This window comes from Watersipora subatra, chromosome 5, assembly GCF_963576615.1.
Source record: "Watersipora subatra chromosome 5, tzWatSuba1.1, whole genome shotgun sequence".
NCBI classification, from domain to species: Eukaryota; Metazoa; Bryozoa; class Gymnolaemata; order Cheilostomatida; family Watersiporidae; genus Watersipora; species Watersipora subatra.
The window spans coordinates 52,471,534-52,478,160 of NC_088712.1; positions in this window are offsets into that span (position 1 = coordinate 52,471,534).

The window sequence follows — 6,627 nt, forward strand, 5'->3', positions numbered from 1 at the left end:
CCCTCTCTCTCTCTCCCACTTTCACTGTCACATTCTCCCATTCCATCACTCCATCACTCTCTTACTCTCTCACTCTCTCACTCTTTCCCTCTCTCTCTCTTCTTTCACTCCTCTCTCTCACACTCTATCTCTCTCCCTCTCTCACTCTCTCACTCTTTCACTCTCACACTCTCTCCTTCTCTCCCTTTATCCCTCTCTCCCTCTCTCCCTCTCTCACTCTCTCTCACTCTCTCTCTCACTCTCTCTCTCACTCTCACACTTTTTCCCTCTCTCACTCTTTAACTCTCTTTCTCACTATCTCCTCTTTCAATCTCTCTCTCACTCTCTCAATTTCTCGCTCTCTCATTCTCTCTCACTCTCTTTCTCACTTTCTAACTCTCTCTCTAACTCTCCTCTCTCACTCTTTCTCTCTCATTCTCTCTCACTCTCTCTCACTCACTCTCACACTCGCTCCCTTTGTCACTCAATCTCTCACTCGCTCACTCTCACTCGCTCACTCTCACTCGCTCATTCTCTCTCTCTCACTCACTCACTCCCTCACTCCCTCACTCACTCACTCTCTCACTCTCTCACTCTCTCACGCTCTCACGCTCTCACGCTCTCACGCTCTCACTCTCTCACTCTCTCACTCTCTCACTTTCTCACTCTCTCACTCTCTCACTCTCTCACTCTCTCACTCTCTCACTCTCTCACTCTCTCACTCTCTCACTCTCTCACTCTCTCACTCTCTCACTCTCTCACTCTCTCACTCTCTCACTCTCTCACTCTCTCACTCTCTCACACTCTCTCACTCTCTCACTCACTCTCTCACACTCTCACTCACTCTCACTCACTCTCACACTCTCACTCACTCTCACTCACTCTCACTCACTCTCACTCACTCTCACACTCTCAATCACTCTCACTCACTCTCACTCACTCTCACTCACTCTCACTCACTCTCACTCACTCTCACTCACTCACTCTCACTCACTCTCACTCACTTTCACTCACTCTCACTCACTCTCACTCACTCTCACTCACTCTCACTCACTCTCACGTTTTTAAAACAAAAATCTTTTTCATTGTTTGCTTGGAGAGCTGTGTTTTGGTTGTTGCTTTCGATGAAACAAACATATTCTAGTTGTCCAATACCTTCTACAATGTTCTCTAACGCCAAATATTATTTTGCATTGCATAACTATTTGATATTAACATACAAACAATTTTTTGCAAATCAAAACTTGAGCGTTGCATGTAGCATAAATTCAACACATAAAAGTTTTGCTTGCTAAACGTAAAAGTTTGTCTACAACCAATATAATAGTTTACATGTACTACTCATAGGTGTAAATGTAAGCCGCTCTTTATTTTTCCAAAGTATCAAGACCACATAATATAAAGAACTAATATTAGCTTGTGATTGCTATCAACTATTTCTATGATGTTGCTTTCAGTTCGAACGAACAAAATCAAAAAGATTTGGAGTTGGACAGTGAGAGAATCAATTGCTTTTGATGCAAATGATTCATTGTTAATTTGATTTGATGGACATTTTTCTATTGATTGCTGGATAATATAAAGTCATAAAAATAAAATAATGTCAAAATGGTGGTCAAATTGAGGTGGCGTTCAAACAAAGGGTGGTGCTCTATTGTTTAACACTTCTCTCATAATGTAGGCCAAATTAAGGTGGCGTTCAATTAGAAGTTTTACATTATTTTACTTCAGCACTTGATTATCAAACCAAGAATACTAATCCTTATGTAAAGAACTGGTTAAAGTCCCTGCTGATTTCACACTTTTAAACAAACTGTTATGGTAACTCTATGGTATATGGATATCTACCTGTTGAATACATCATGTAATAAGAGATAATATACCTGTTCCTTCAACAGTTCCAGCGCAAGACATTTCTTCTTGATCTTCATCACTTGCTGAATCAGCAGGAATAACAGTTTCTTTGCCACTCCTTGATGTATAGACCTCATTACACTCCCACCTAATAGTAACACCAGTTCCAGTGATACTGCATTCAAGTGGCTGATCAAAGTCGGGGTTGAGGGTCAGAGATTGTTCTCCAGAATGTCCTTCTTCAAAGTCAATATCTTTAAAATAAACCCTGATCGTGTTATGTTAATACACTAATTACCAATAATATTAAACAACTGTCGCTTTTGCTGAGTCTTTGACCATAAATTAAGAGTATTTTTTTCCAATTTATTATTGTACTAAAAATCCCCGTCATACCGCCCATGACCTGATAATGGAATAAGTGAAAATGAAAAAAATGGAAAGGGTAGTGCTGGTTGTTGAAAAAGTAGTTGTCACAAGAATTGACAGAAACTACTATCTCAAACGTACGTTTTTCAACAATAAAATATATATTAGTTAAAAGTGTAGACCTAACCTACAGTAATGCATGTAATTTAACAACTGTAAAAAGGAAATATGTTTATTATATCTCTGAAATGCAATAATAGAAGTAAAATGGCAAGCTGTTGTGTGTAATATACACAGTTTGAAAGTTGGTTGCGTTGAAGGTAGAATGGTTTTGATAGCGATCTTTAACAGAAAGCAAGTGTGAGCGTTCATGCTTGTAGAAGTTTTCTGCAAACTAGAGCAAAATACAAAAAATAAAGTTCTCATCATAAAGGGGCATTGTAGTTTGGCACTAGCCTGTACAAAAGATGAAAAGAATTTTGGCTAACATTTTAAACTTTAGGTAATTGGACAAAAAAAACATAGGCTGATAAACTGTGTACCACAATTTCATACCTGTATATTGGTCTACGCCTCAAACAGTCTACGTTTATTACAGAAACCTTTGGATAAATAATTTTGAAATATTATTCTCATAATTAAATCTTATAATAATTTTATAAAATCAAATAATTATTCTTATAATTAAATATTTTTGCAGAATGTTAAAAACGGAAAATATTAGAAACTTTCGGCAATTAAACGATCTCATTGACTGGTAAAATGAGCACGGTTTTCTCGTGAAATGCGCACTGCTAAATAGTTCTACTATCTGTCACATGGCTTTATTGGCGTATCGTTGGTCGGTCTTAATTATGATTAAAAAAGCTTTTCAAGAGTTTTATTGCGATTTTAGGTCAAATTAATCTGTCTATTTGTGTATGATCCGATCAGATGGGTAAGGTTTAGGATATTGTCTACAAATAATAAAGACTTGGTAATATATTTAAATAGGTTTAAATGTGTTCTGTATTGTTATTATACTTAAATGACTCCATTGAAAAATGGTTAAAGTTGTTGATGAGATATTGGTACAAGCGTTTGCGACGGTGTTGATGAATAATTTTGTGAGTTGTGTGCACATATGCATTCATCATAAATCTCCCAAACAATCGCTTTGCTCGTGTTTGGCCTTGGGACAAACAAACTAACTTAATGATGTAGCTAACTACAAAGCAACCTAATAGTCTGATCATTTAATTATACAATTTTTTCGGTGTGCCTCGAACCTATCATGTTTATTGAAACTATGGCCGTACGTTAGTTTTGATTTACTAAACAGAACAGTTAAACTACATAATACATCATATGACAATTCAAACATGATATGCAGTTTATGTAAAGCTAAAAACCACCAGGTCTAAATTTGTTATCCTCTCATTTTATAAACACGTAGTATTCTTGTTATGCACTAAAACACTTGTAGACCTACAGCGTGGATCCGGTGTAATTTCTTGTTTGACAATATCAGGGTAGACTTTCTCAAAGTTTGAATGAGATGTATTCCTGCATATCAAAGTAAGGCCTTCTCTATCATCTCTTGTTAGGGTGTAAATGTTGGTATTCGCTAACACCGTGTTTCCTCGGAGTACCACTGTAAACCAGAAAACACCAACTGATTAATGCAGACCAATATGCAAGGTACATGTGGAAGATTGTGTGTATCCTATAGTGTGCTCTATTTCACTGGAGTCTCATGAAAAAAAGAATAAGGTGAAAATTTACATATGTAAATATGTAAGCTTTTTATTACAGTGCTTGTTGACTCCATACAACTGTGAGGCATAGCCAAATTATGAAAGTTGCAATTAACCATTTTAGAGAGGTTTGAAAAATTTTCATAAAGACCATGAAACAAATTTTTATAACTGCAGAAAAATGACCTACAAAAATATAGCAGTCACAAGTTACTCTGTAGTTATAGATTAACTTATATATTTAGTATATATTTATTGCATTTAAATGCAGAATCAGAGTGCGGTGATATTAAATGGTATCATTTCTGTTTAGTTGCATAATTGATTTGAAAATGAAACTTTATCACTTTGCCTTTCAAGCACTATACAATGTACATGTGATGATAGTAAACCAAATATAACAAATGACAGTTACAAAATGTATGACATGCTTGTATACATGAAAGGTTTCTATATCACATACATGAAATGTTCCAATATCAAGTAAATGAGACTTTCCAATATTAGGTAATGTATATAAGATGATTATGTACTAAGTATATGATACGCTCCTACCCTAAGTATATAAGATGCTTCAGTATTAAGTATATGAAATGCTCATACAGTATTCCAAGTGTATGATATGCTCTGGCATTGAGTATATAAGATGCTCCAATACTAAGGATATGATATGATGATATAAATAGCATATGAAATGCTCCTATACCAAGTAAAGTCAAACTCGACTTACGAGCTTAATGCATTCCGGAACTAAGCTTGTATGTCAATTTTCTGGCATGCTGATGCAACTTATTTATATATAGAACAAGTAATTATATATTTATTGGTTGTCATACTTCGAAAAACAAACAAAAACCCTTAAGATAAAATATTGCAACAGAAAAAACATGTTGGTAATCTTCCTAACTTGCCACCTGCTTCCAAAAAGCAACAAAAACAAATAATCTAAATAAACATGAGTAATTAAAAAGTAAAACTGAATACACACAATAAATATACCTGAGTTATCCTATATATATATATATATACATAGGTTATCCTATTTATATATATACTTATATATATATATATATATACTTATATATATATATATAGATAAATATATATATATATATATATTGTATATTGATATACATTGTATATACCTAAGTTATCCTACGACCGAACGAGCGGATGCGAAGTTAGGGAGTTTTTATGATAAATTCATGTGCACACAACTTACGGAAATTATTCATCAACAATGAGACAAACCCTTGTATGAAAATTTCATCAACAAATTTCACCATCGTTTTGCAGATTAGTTAAAGTATAATAACGATACAAAACACATATAGGCCTATTTAAATATGTTCCCAAGTATTTGTAAATTCTCGAAATCATCTTAAAGCTTACCCATCTGATCGGATTATACACAAATAGACAGACTTATTAGGTCGGAAATCGTCACAAAACGCTTGAAAAGCTAGGTTTAATAAAAGTTAAGACCGGAAATTGAAACGGCGGTCGACGGAGAATAGAACGATGAAGTCGTGCGCATTTCGCAAAAAAATAACGTGCATATTTTACTAGTCTATGGCGTTGTCGAATTGCCGAAGGTTTTGTCAACTAACATAGGAGTACAGAAATCGTTTCATTTTTGCCGATTTCAATTTTTTCGTTTTCTCATGAGGTTATTACAATAATTAATTATAGGTTTGGATGACTACAGAACAATGAATATGTAGTACAGATTTTTTAAAAATCCATATAACCATCACAACTTCATGATATTGATAGGTGTTACGTTTTGAAAAGTAAACAAAACTGTGCATTGGTTTTATATTATTATTATAATAATATTATTGGTTATTCTAATAATATCAGTGCATTTTACTTCTAATATTGGCCAACTTTGCAGTTCTCCTATTGCAGGGGGAGATATACAAACATATAATCTTTTCCTTTCATTATTGCTGTTTGTTGTATATAATAACACCCTCACCCAGTACATTACAGCTACCATTGCAGTTATCCTATTGCACTGCAGTGCCATTTGACTGCTAATATTGCATTTCTCAACCATCAGTACCCTTTCTTTTTTCCAATATCACTTTGGTCGTGGGCTGTATGACAGTGGAATTTCTAGTCCTATATATATATATATATATATATATATAGGACTAGCATATTATATATATAATATATATATATTATATATATATATATAATATATATAATATATATATATACTCCTATACACTCCTATACATATATATATATATATCTATATATATCTATATATATATATATATATATATATATATATATATATATATATATATATGTCTATATATATATATATATATATATCTATATAGTCAAATTAGATTGAATAGGAGGCCACTTTGAAAAATATATCCACGATATAGGGCTTTCGGATAATAGGAGGCTTCTGATAGGAGGCTTCGCTAGAAACATGCTTAAACAACTCTACTCGTCATGCTGATCGCATACGTATCTATTTTGCATTTTGCATAAATTTTGCCGGAGAGTTCAACATTTTGGAAAATTTTGCAGGTTAGGAGGCTCTGTAGTTTGAAATGGAGGACCTCCCATTAGCGTAAAATTTGAAAATTTTTATACAAAATTCTGAGTTGTCTTCTCTTTTGCAAGAGAAGTTATCTTCTCATTAAATTCAGGGCCTCCTATT